A 13,183-nucleotide genomic window follows, 5' to 3' on the forward strand; every position below is an offset into this window, starting at 1 on the left:
ATCCAGGCCTTTGACACCTGAGATATATGGTATTCTTCTGGTTGTAAATCAGGTTGTAAATCAGGCAGGTAACAATAAAGTAAAACAGTTTTTAAAAACTATAAAGCAAAAGAATAAAAGCAGCATTTAAACACTAAAGCAGCAGAATAAAAAAGATTAGAAGTACATTGAAGGCCATAAAAGCTAATTTAACCAGAGTAGCTTCTCACAAATTGAAACAATTCAATGAAAGGACAACCACTCGTGGCCTAAAAGTCTTCCTGAAAAGGAACCTTTAAAAACAGCCAGCAGAGGAAGGGAACTTTATATACTGCAGTTGTCTGTGGCTGCAGTATTAGCTGCAATCCTTTCCTAGGAATAGGGGGGTCCAGTTTGCATTTAAAAGCAAATGTACCTAGTCTTCACTTTCCAAAGCAATATCATGAACATACAATCAGTGCTTTCTTAATAAAAAAAAATAGGTGCCGGTACTCACCATGAAGTTGTTACGGTAAGTGCCACACTTTAAAAAAAAGAAGAAGATGTGCTGGTACTGTACTGCGTATCCTTGAATACCCATGGAAAAAAACACTGCATCCAATTTTAGCTGAATGTTGGGAGATTCAGGCAGCATACATGGAACAAGGTAACACAGGAGGCAGTGGTAGAAGCCAACATGAATGGCTTTAAAAGAGGATTGGACAAATACATGGAGGAGAGGGCTATTGGATGGCTACTAGCCACAATGGCTGTGCTTTGCCCTCCACAGTTGGATGCAGCAATGCTTCTGAGTACCAGTTGCTGGAAACCATAGGAGGGGTGAATGCTCGTGTGCTTGAATCCTGCTTGCTGGTTTCCTACAGACATCTGGTTGACCACTGTGAAAACAAGATGATGCACTTGATGGTCTGTGGGCCTGATTCCACAGGCTGCTCAAACTGAAACACAGCCATTCTCTGAAATTTGCTTTTCTCTGAACTTTGCAGTGCAGTTCTCTAGCTGAGTAACGTGTATAAAAATGCATATGATAAGGTAAAGTGTGCACACATGAAAATGCATATATTAGTGAAAAGGACCTAACAAAAATTCATTATATTACGGAAAATTGGTTTGCAAAAAATGTGTCTAAAAGGCAAAACTGCAGAGACCATTTTGTCTGTGAGTCCTGGAAGACCTGCTCCCTGCCTTCCAACTTTTTTCACCTGGTCTGGGAGGGTGGGGCCCTGTCTGACTCCAGCTACGAAAGCTGCTGAACAGACCCTTGGGCTATTTGTGGGTTTTATTGTTGTAATTGACATTAATTTTTGTATCTTTATTTTTAGATGTAATGATTTATGTGGAAATTGTTTCACTTTGGTTGTTTACTTTTTGATTTGTTTTATTGTTTGTTTACGACTTTTGTTACGTGTGTAATTATGTAAATCTTGTCATGCTGCAAGCCGCCTTGAGCGGCATACAAATAAAACAATGATGTGGAGGCTCGCATTAAGTTACTAAATAACTATTCTCTGTATGGAATTACACGAATAGCTTTTGTTCAAGGTGCACCCAGTCAATCTTTAAAGGAAACACGGTTATTTTCATTATGTTCCAGAACAGATTTTTAGAGAGTGAATTCTGTACAATATTTTTTAAAAGTGGTAATTACCATGGTGATGTACTAGTATGCACATTTTAGGATATTACGCATAACTTGCAAAGAACATGGCACTGTACCAAGGAGAGTAGGGGGTTGGGGGAGAAAGATTCAGATGTTTTCAGAAGTCTCCATAAACAGACAAATATTTCTGAAAGCTTCTAAAGCTACAAGATTCCACATTCCCTGTAATCGGCTTACTCCGAGCTGTTCTTAGAACATTTTTCTACTATATTACCCAGATCTCTTTGATACTGAGCATGATCTAAAGTCCTGCGCACACAGATTTCTATAAAGAAATGAAAGACTTCTGTACCACCTTCCCACCCCCCCAAAAAAAATTGGTCACAGAGCAGTTTCACAGAAAATAAACCTAATATTAAAAACAAAATACATAACAAACAAAAACAATGAAGCAATTCTCACGAATTACATAAAGAAGCTCCATTTTTGAAAACCATAAAGATGACCTCATTTGCTACTAAAAGGTGGGCTTTTTTCCTGGCACATGAAAAGGTATGAAGTTCAGGTGAGATGCACCACAGTGAGGAAGTCATTCCACAGGTACCGAGTCACCACTAAAAAGGCTCTTCCACAGGCTCTTGCACTATGAACCCCATTTAATGCAAGAACAACTTGGAGAGCCTCCTGCGCTGATCTTAATACACAGGCAGGCTGCTAAGGGCAGAAGATGCTTTCCTAGGTTGCTCAGTGCTTTAAATGTCAACACAAGAACATTGAGTGACAACCAGAGCAACTGTCTGATAATAGGTGTTATATGCCACTGGTTCATTAAACAATCTATGGCCTTTTAAACTGTTGGGGGGTATTGTTATTGTTTGTTACTATGTTATATATTTTTGTGTTTTCATATTTTAAACTGCCCCATGATCTTCAGATGAACAGTGGTATCAGAATTATACCACCACCACCACTACTACTACTACTACTACTACTAATAATAATAATAATTTCTAGCCATGAACAGAGTACCTATAAACTCCTCCGTTAAAAACTACAGAAACAGGCCACTTTTTCTGGAATGTTTCCCACCCCTCACCTAGACTTTTTGAAATGCACATAAACAGTCCATAGCAAATCACTCACCCTGGTGTAGCTGCACCAACTCCACATGGTTTCTGAACTGCCTCCTTTTGCTTCTAAAACTGGAAAGCTATTGCATGTATTTGAAAACTCATTATCAGCGAGACCAATTCCACAACCGCTTCCAACGATAAATGAATTCTGGATTCACTTAAATCAATGGCATGATAGTCCTATTGATTTTAACAGAATTAGGAATTCATCCTTGGCTCTTCAGTAAATCCAGAGCTTAAAACATCTGAACAATGTGGGCTGGTGAAGGGGGGGGAGCTTAAAACCCCCCTGTATAATCTTAAAACTCATTTCATAAGCATTCTGCATGTATTGTGAATTAAAAGCTAAATAATCTGCCTAGCTTCAACATTCCTTGTATAGTTGCACCATTCTGGTTTTGATTTATTGCACACCCCCAAGGTCCCAGGGCAGGTTACAATAAGTTAAATTGCAGTCAGAAAAACAGGATGGGTCCTAAAATATAAACATCTCAATTTGTCAAAGATTAGAGCAAAGGGAGTCCATCTTCAGCGTAAGACAACTACTGTATAGTGAAGATACCAGGTGCACCTCTACATGAAAGTAGTTCCACAAGCAGTAAATGCAACCCAGAAACTACGGTGTTATCGGTACAGTAGGATGAAGCAGAACAGAGCCATGCATAGTAAGTAAATATATGATCGCTACCAGAGCTTTGAAGCCCAATGATATAATTAGCCAACAGGATATGGATGGGATATTGTGAATCTCAGCACAGTAATGATGTTTTTAAAAAGATTATAACAAAGAGAGTCGAGCAGCACCTTTAAAATTAACAAATTTATAATGGAATGAACTTCCATGATCTGGGCTTGATCAAATGCATGAAGGAGAATTATCAGCTGCAGGGATAAGTATACATGGGTGGAATTGTAAGTGATGAGGTAGGAGGGAAATAAAATGCAAAGGATACAGATTAACAATTACAGCTAGAATGTATGCAAATTAATGTAAGTGACCCTATTAGACTTCTTGTATCTCATCAAGTGGACTCTAGTTCACACAAGCCTATACCAGAATAAATTGGTTAGTCTTTAAGGTGCCACCAGATTCTTTGTAATTTTACATTGATTCATTGATTCACAAGACCTCACCTCTGGGGAAAAATTATGCTATGCCAGTTTTGTTTAGGAAGACACACACCTTAGGAAAGCAGGAGAAACAAAAGCATACCACACACAAATACAAACCCAAAGAAGTCTGCCAGGAATAAGTCTGCTGATTAACTGGATAAGAAGGCAAATTTTTAATCTGATCAATTCTATTAAAAAGATGATAAATAGCCATCTTTAACATGTTATTTTTTTGTTCCGCACTACAGTAACACACTAAAGCCAAAGTAGCCACAAACAATGGACAAATATGTTCTTCCATCCCAACTGATTAAAATTGGGCCCCACCAAGTAATCAACCTCAGGTTTTGGTACTATTTATTTTAATGGTCACTGTTGAGCTCAACAGACCATTTAATTTGCTTCTACTCTCAGCCTCTTACACACCAAAATCAATAAGAAAAGTGTTAATCTGCAACAGTGTGGTGTGGATCTGGTCAAACACAATGAGTGAAAAAGTAGGATCCAAAACTGAAATATGGAAATATTGTCCAAGCGAGAGGGGCTGGTTCTGTGAATTTCATTTTCTACATTAAATTTCAAATTCACAGAACCAGCCCCTCTCACTTGGACAATATTTCCATCTGCAATTTCAATTTCTGATCCTACTGCTTCTTTAATTTCATTAAAACAGTCTTTTCAATAATTATACCTTCCTGGTTGATGATCCCTTTCTGTCCCTCTAAAAGAAAACACACATAAATCTGAATCATATTAACATAAACTACTTTACTATCATTCAGGTTTACAGAGTTGTTCCTGAAGGCAGGCTTAGGTTACATAACAGATAAACTATATACAGTGGTACCTCGGGTTAAGTAATAATTCGTTCTGGAGGTCTGTTCTTAACCTGAAACTGTTCTTAACCTGAAGCACCACTTTAGCTAATGGGGCCTCCAGCTGCTGCTGCGCGATTTCTGTCCTCATCCTGAAGCAAAGTTCTTAACCTGAGGTAGTATTTCTGGGTTAGCGGAGTCTGTAACCTGAAGCGTATGTAACCCGAGGTACCACTGTACTAGATCGTAGTGAGTCATGAGAAGACTGCATCCGAGCAGTTAACACTCCTTGCAGCAACCGACCAACAGACCAACTGACAAAACTGCCTGCCACATAGAGGCAGTTAGTCCTCTCTCGGAATGTTGGACTTGACTGACAGCTTTAGATCCCACAATGAGAACCATACCTTAAGGAAATGCACTTCAAACAGCTGTCAGCTCTGGAGTGCAATCTTCTGGGAAGATTCCCTGCAATGGTCCCATAGAAACTAAGCAGAGCAGCAGAGGGCACTGTAGTATGCCCCTGAGACACTGCGGTGGTAAAATCCTGCTAATCACAATGCAGAGAATTTGAGGATTTTGCTCTCAAGCTGCAATTCTATACCCAATTACCTGGGCGTCAGTGACCTCAATGGGGCTTACTTCTGAGTAAACATGGACAGAATTCCACAGTCAGTGCATAAAAGTAGTGGCCTTTAGAAATTCTATGTTTTTAACTACACACACAAAAAAGACATATTACTATACAGGAACAGTTAATAGCCACCTCCTAGGCAAAATAATTTAAAGGGCGATACTGTCCTGTAAGAGTTTTAGAAATTGTCAGTCTGGTATTGAAGTACAAGCATGATCTACATATTATTAAAACAACCATGTCAATGGCCCAAAGATGGAAAACTTGGAATGCCTCTCTTCACGCAATGTTATTGAGTGTAATAGTTCTTAGATCAGCATTATTCTCCCCTCAGAAGTACGCCGAGATGCATCAGACATCCTGACATTGATTTAAGTAGATTTGTACAGCTCTTGGGAGGTAATGGTTCAGTTTAATGCACTAGCAATTATGGCTATTTAAAAATGTACATTAGGCAGCAATTCTAAAAACAATTATCTGGAACCATGTCTCACTCCGATCAATGGAACTTACTTCCAAGTAAACAAGTTTGAGACAGGGTGGAGCAAAATGAAAATATGAGTGGGTACATGTGGGTGTTATATGTGGGGGGGGGGGGGTTAACAGACAGTATGTGTAGGTGGCCCCAACCACTTTTGGCATTGGCTATGCCCACAGGGACGCGGGTGGCGCTGTGGACTAAAAGCCTCAGCGCCTAGGGCTTGCCGATCGACAGGTCGGCGGTTCAAATCCCCGCGGCGGGGTGCGCTCCCGCTGCTCGGTCCCAGCGCCTGCCCACCTAGCAGTTCGAAAGCACCCCCGGGTGCAAGTAGATAAATAGGTACCGCTTACCAGCGGGAAGGTAAACGGCGTTCCGTGTGCGGCTCTGGCTCGCCAGATGCAGCTTTGTCACGCTGGCCACGTGACCCGGAAGTGTCTCCGGACAGCGCTGGCCCCCGGCCAATAGATGTGAGATGGGCGCACAAACCCCAGAGTCTGTCAAGACTGGCCCCTTCGGGCAGGGGTACCTTTACCTTTACCTTTATGCCCACAGAAGGTTAATCATGAGGAAATGTGGTCCTTAGGCTGAAAAATGCCCCCTTCCTTGCCATAGCCACTGGCAATTCAGATCTATTTTCAAATCTCTTAGTAGGTGTAGATTCGATTCCCACAATTCCAAGGTCCCAGTTTGGCTCAAGGACTTTCAGTGCTGACATCCAATTTCTTTATACTCCACTTTTCCTTCGAGGAGCTCCCAATGTGAGTTATGGTACATTCCCCCTCTCCATTAGTCCACCCACACCACCACCCTGCAGTACCTCTAAGCTACGAGACAGCGGACGCCGCTCAGTGAGCTCAATGGCCAAGTGGGTATATGCCTGAATACCTGAAGGAGTATCTCCACCACCATTGTCCAGCCTGAACACTGAGGTCCAGCCCCAAGGGCCTTCTGGTGGTTCCCTCGTTGTGAGAAATGAAGTTACAGGGCAAAAGGCCTTCTTGGATGTGGCACTCACCATCCTGTCAGATGTCAAAGAGATAAACAGTTATAAGATCTCCATAGGCATCTGAAGCCCTGTATCGGGAAGCTTTTAATGTTTGATGTTTTCTTAAGTTTTCTTATATTCTGTTGGAAGCCACCCAGAGTAGCTGAGGCAACCCAGTCTGATGGGAGGGGTACAAAATTGTCGTTGTTGTTGTTATGCCTGACACTCCAACCCATAAGTGGGGAATCTCAGGCCTGGGGGCCAAATGTGGCCCTCGAAGCTTATCTATCTGGCCCTTGGAAGCCTACCCAGGACATACTTCTCACTGGTCTGGTTTTATACACCAAATATTTTTACCTAAATATTTTCCCAGTCCTTTTCTAACCTTTTAGACTGCATGGGTTCTATTGCGCAGATTCTCTGCAGCAGCCTGTGGGTAAACATTTAACATATACGTACTGAATAACAGCCGGTGCTGCTAATTGTAGATTATTATTCCTCCCTCCCTCCCTGAAAATAACTTTTCTCCGACACGTTTAACATTCGAAGTTTCATAAATCTCACTATTTTAAAAAAAATTGCACATTAAGAACACCAAGTTACTGTTTCCAACTTTAGCTTTAAGTCGCCTTAATAAGGATATAAAATTAATGTGTAGATGTGCTCAACTGTCACAATGAAATATAATCCTAGTTATAAAAGTAAATCTGCAGAACAGCCAGCTCTTCATGCGTGAAATTCGGCTTTATCATTAGTTAAGTGAGCACGAACCCTGGATGCAAGAGATGGGTAATGGGATCATCACTAAAGGAGGGGGTGGGGGAACATCCTGATTCCCACCCCCCACCCCCTAAAAAAGGTTCCCTCCCACCAAATTAAAACTAGCTTTCTCCAGTGGTGGGGAGCATACTACTCCAACACCAGCCTAACAAGAGAAAATGTGATGTCCTACTGGCCAACATGTACCATATTGACCCGAATATGTCACACTCCCCCTCCCCCATTCCAATCATGAAAAGTTAAAGTGCGGCTTATATTCGTGACTTTAGCATGGTTCCCCCCCTCAGGAAGCAGTCCGCAAGCATGGGGCAATAGGGTGCAGGCCGCCCACCGCTCTCAAGCCTCCCCTGAGCCATTGCAATGAATGGGGAAGAGGGGGGGCCTCCGGCAAAGCGGCGCGGCTCCCCTCCCTCCGCGAGAGCAGTCCAAGAGCACGGGGCAAAGGCGCGCAGCCCACCTGCTGCTCCAAAGCCTCCCTTGAGCCACCAGAGATAAGGGGGAAGAGGGAGAAGGCTGCTGGCAAAGCGACATGACTCCCCCCCCCCCACAGAGAGCAGCCCAGGAGCATGGGGCAATGGTGCCCGTCCTGTCCCATCTGCGGCTCCCAAGCCTCCCCCAAGCAGCCAAATTTTAAAGCTGTGGCTTATTTGCGGGTGCGGCTTATATTGGGGCCAATACGGTAGCTTGGATGAGGATGCCTGATGTCTTCCCACTGGTGTCAGTGTGTTTCTTAAATTCAGTCCATTCTGGAGAGGATTAGCGTCTAACTAGGATGGACTGCCTTCTTTGGGTCCAATTGATGGAGCTTGGCTGCTTCACACCCAGCATTCCTTTTGGTGCAGGGTCTAGTAGTGACTGGTGTTGCTGGCCCCTCTGCTTACATGCAGAAGGACCCAGGTTCAATCCTTGGCACCTCCAGGTAGGGTGGGGAAAGACCCTTCTGCCTGAGACCCTGGAAAGTCACTGCCAATCCATGTAGGCTTTTTCAACCTGGTGCCGTTTATTTATTGCACTCCTGTATCACACACTTCGCCCTGTGTTGGAGATGGCTTAATCAGCTCGCCACAATAAAAACAATCCAAGCAGTAAGAGCTATTTAAGAAGAAGAAGTTAAAAATTCATAAAAGCTTACACCAAAATAGCAAGCAGCTTAAAGATCATAATCTATAACAGATCCCAAAGGAAATATTAAAAAGATGTACTTTGCATCTGATCCAGAAAATTCAAAAGGGGTGAACTGATGCCATCACCTTCAGGAGCTCATTCAAAAAGATCAGGGCAGCTAATAGCTCCTGCTAATAGCTACCACCATTTCTACTTTGCTAATGCAAGGACTTGGAGCAGGAAGTACCTAGACCTTAAAGGGAGTTGGACTTCTTGAGAGACATGCAGTCTCTACAGATTTACGCAGTACTTTTATCAAGATATGAGGTACCTCATTTTTAAACAAAAAATACTGTCTGTGGCTACCATACTACTGCTGAGTGAAAATCAGGTGGGCATCTATTCTGTATCACCAGCTGGACAAAAAAAGTGAAGAAAGGGGTGGTTTCTCCTGAATCTTTTTTTTACTGGAAACCATCAGAGGAAGCTCATGGGAAGTGTTAGGCACTCCTCAACGGTGCAGTTTTAACCACTCACCTGCTCTCAACTAACAATCTATATGTGAGTCAGATGGCACCCTTCTCATGTTACCTGGATTTCTATAACAAGATTTGGTGCTTCATGAAATTAAGCTGATGATGTCGAACACTTCCTACAAAGGAGCAGAGGGAAAACTCTGGCCAACAGGCCTCACTAGATCCACCTAGCCATCTCCCCAACCTATGCCCAGCTGATGGACACCTGAAGTCACATGTGATGTCAGGTTTGGGACAGGTAATGATGCTGTTCCTTGACAAAGTGAGGCTTGCAAGCACCGCCAATCAGAGACCAGCGGTCCCTGACAATCCCTGGGCCTTGAATGTTCTTTAAGGTCCAGGGATCTCAAGTTATCTTTGCCACTCGTGCACCTTTGCTGTACCCCCACTTCCTCCCAAAAAAGCAAGCTGTACAATTGCGAAAAGTTATTCATGTGCCACATTGCTTATTTGCAGAATTAAACCTTTACTGGAACAAATATTGCAAAAAGCAAAGTATTAAATGACAAAAAGGATCTAGAGGATTTGTTCATTATTCAGCTAAGCTAATGATACAGGTGAAAATATTTTATGTTTCAATGGAAAATGCAAAGCAATAAAGCAGCCACACTATATCCACGTGCTCTATCTTTGAAACATTTATACAATCCTAATTTGACAGAAAAGTGTAGTCGTTGTATGGGCTCTTATGGAAATATTCACATTTTAAGTTAATTATATGAATGCTTGCAAGGTTAGATCCCAAATCAGCACACATTAAAACATTACTAGTTGCTTTCACATTATGACCTAACATTTACAGCTTGTAATTAATGGCATTTGAAATTATTTAATTTTCAAATTTGCAAGGGGCTATAATTTATACACAACAAATACCAGTCATTTAATAAGGGAATCAAGAGGCATGAGCATCAATTATATCTTACTAAACTGCTAAAAATTGAATTCAGTGATACTTTTAAATATCCTAACCAAGAGTCGCCAGCGGATTCAGAACTTTGCTTTCCACACCATTTTTTTAAGTAGCCTCGCTCACAGCAATTCCCAGGGCTGGCATAGGAATCACTCCTAAAAGAAACCGTAACTCCCTGGCCCAAAAGTTGCTGCTGATTCAAGTGCCGAAAACAGGCTGCTTGTTTTGCGAGATTTCCCCTAACGCTTTGCATGCACGCCCATATGCCCACTTTCAACATGCTAGGGGGCCAAAAGGCTCCAATGCACGTGCTGCCATATTAATTGGTAAAAGGCTGGAGATAGGAGCCTTCTTGTATGTGAGTCTAGAGCAACCTTTGCCAACCTAGTGCTCTCCTGATGTTTTTAGATCACAACTCCCATCCGCCCCTGGCAACAGGGCTCAGGAAGGTGCCTTGTAACCAAGCCACAGGTCCATCTAGCTTAGTACTGTCAACACTGGCCGGCAGCCGTTCTCCAGTGTTTCAGACAGCCCTACCTGGAAGGGAAGGTGATAACACCTGGGGCCCATTGCACACAAAGCATGTGATCTACTAGGTAAAGGTAAAGGGACCCCTGGCCATTAGGTCCAGTCGTGGCCGACTCTGGGGTTGTGGCGCTCATCTCGCTTTATTGGCCGAGGGAGCCGCCGTACAGCTTCCGGGTCATGTGGCCAGCATGACTAAGCCTCTTCTGGCGAACCAGAGCAGTGCACGGAAACGCCGTTTACCTTCCCGCTGGAGTGGTACCTATTTATCTACTTGCACTTTGACATGCTTTTGAACTGCTAGGTTGGCAGGAGCAGGGACCAAGCAACGGGAGCTCACCCCGTCGCGGGGATTTGAACCACCAACCTTCTGATCAGCAAGTCCTAGGCTCTGTGGTTTAACCCACAGCGCCACCCGTGTCCTTTGTGACCTGCAACAGAAATTTTCTGTCATGCTAATATTTCATGCACCTCTTTTCTATCGGAAGGGAATTTGTTTCCACAAAGTCAGAGCAGCATATGGCACTAGCATCTTTACTGGGACAGCAGCTCAACCCCCATCTGATGTTCGTTTCCTAAGCCCTCTTGATCTCCTGTCTGATTGTATGCTTAGGAAGTGTAAAACATCAACAAGTCAGGAAGAATCAGGAATTCACATTGGCCACATTGCTTGTTTAAAGGGATGGAATGAAGGTCTGGCCAGGAACAGTTTCCCTTCTGAACGACAACAAAAGGTTAAGTGCACTTTATAATTTAGGAAATCATTTTCAGAAGCAGATTGTCAAACATACCTTCAACTAATCCATAACAGATTTTTTTTTTACTGCGTACAAAAGAAAAACACTAAGCTCACAATATAATGTAATTAAAAAAGGAATTAAAGGAAGCTCAGAAGTACTTAATAGCGGATTTCTACAAAAGCAAACAATCAAATAGCACTGAGCATGCATTAGAAAATGGGAGAAGAGAAGGGGGGTGGATCAAAGAGGGCAGGCTTGTATCTGCCCATGCCACGTCTGAAATAATTCATGTGCTGACTAGTTTTTATTTATTGATGCAATTTTAATCCCACCCTTTGGCACAAGTAATCTCAGGGCAGCTAACAAATCCAAAGGTCCTCTTCCACTGCTTGTATCCTTACAACTGCCCTACAAGGTAGGTGGTTATGCTGTCAGCAGAGGACTTAAGACGTTCATGGCATCCCTCTGCCAAATGAGCAGGTGCACAGCAGGTCTGGCTCACCACGTTTCGAGTTAACATTACCATCTAAAGCACTGTTTCCTAAACTTGGGCCTCCAGCTGTTTCTGGACTACAACTGCCATCATCCCTAGCTCGCAAGACCAGTGGTCAAGGATGATGGGAACTGTAGTTCGAAAACAACTGGAGACCCAAGTTTGGGGAAAGCTGATCTAAACAGAAGTGGGGGGCTTTAAGTCCATTAAGTCCAGAGTCTGAAACATAGCTATTGATGGCTGTTTGCCATGATGGTTATGCACAGTCAGAGACAGTGATGCTTCTGAATCTCAGCTGCTGGAGGAAAGAGTGCTCTGGCTACTGTGAGAACAGCATGCTTGACTAGATGGGCCATTGGCCGTATCCAGCACGTTCTTTTCACATTCTTATGAGATGGGGAACCTATGGTCCACCACATGCTGTTGGATTCCAACTCCTGTCAGCCCCAGGCAGCATGGACAAGGCTTGGCAATGATGGGAGTTGTAGTCCAACAGGCTTCTCATCCCTGGTCTAAAACTGCCCAGTTGCACTGGTTAGGCTGGGAGATGACAACTGCTTCCAGGTCACTTAGTGAACTTCATGACTGGGGGGATTTGAACCTGGGTCTCCACTGTTGTGGCCCAGCACTCTAACCACTACACCACACTGCCTACAAATTTTATTTTCAGTCGAATAGCAATTCTAACATCTCCTTTAATCCCACGTGATTTCCCTGCCTTCTCAATAAAAGCAGGATCATACAGTTATACGGTGGCTTGAAAAAGCAAAAAGTGCCCAAGAGAGATTGCAAAATCGTTCTTTAAGGCACACACTTCCAGACTTGAGTTTCCAAGTAACTAACTGTCTGTTCTGATGTGCCCCGGAGAAGTTTAGACACAGCTATGGTTTTCTTTGGCAGGGCTGCAACACACACAACCTGAATCCAGCTCCTGTAACGGGGGCTCATTTGCAGCTGTTCTTTCTTCCACCCACACTCAGCAATTCCATTCCTTTTCACGTTAGAGCCCTTTTATAGAACAGCATCAGGGGAACACAGCAACGTTTCAGTCTCCAAGGGGGAAAAAATACTTATGTACACAGTCTTCCATACATAAGCAACATCCACAAACCGACTATTTTGGCTTAATAACCATACTTAGCCTCTGATAATGACAGGTAAGTTTAAACAAGAGCAGCGTGCAATTTCAAAGGCAACGGGATAGTGAAATTCTGCACCATTAATACCATGGGAGAGTTACAACCATTCTTTTGCTTAGGGGTATAATCAAACATTATGCAGCAAACAAGGGATTCTCAACCCTCTGTTTGCTATGTAACACCAACACAGGGATGCACAAAGGGCTACTGGCA

General features: G+C 43.1%; 1 protein-coding gene across 1 annotated transcript in view; it reads right to left on the reverse strand.

The window, feature by feature from the left end:
• The window catches only part of LNX2 (ligand of numb-protein X 2), a 74,509-nt gene that overhangs the window by 56,125 nt on the left and 5,201 nt on the right, over nucleotides 1-13,183 (reverse strand). The gene's annotated exons all lie outside the window — the stretch shown is intronic.

This window comes from Podarcis vaucheri (assembly GCF_965113315.1).
Source record: "Podarcis vaucheri genome assembly, chromosome: 4".
In the NCBI taxonomy this organism is placed as follows: Eukaryota; Metazoa; Chordata; class Lepidosauria; order Squamata; family Lacertidae; genus Podarcis; species Podarcis vaucheri.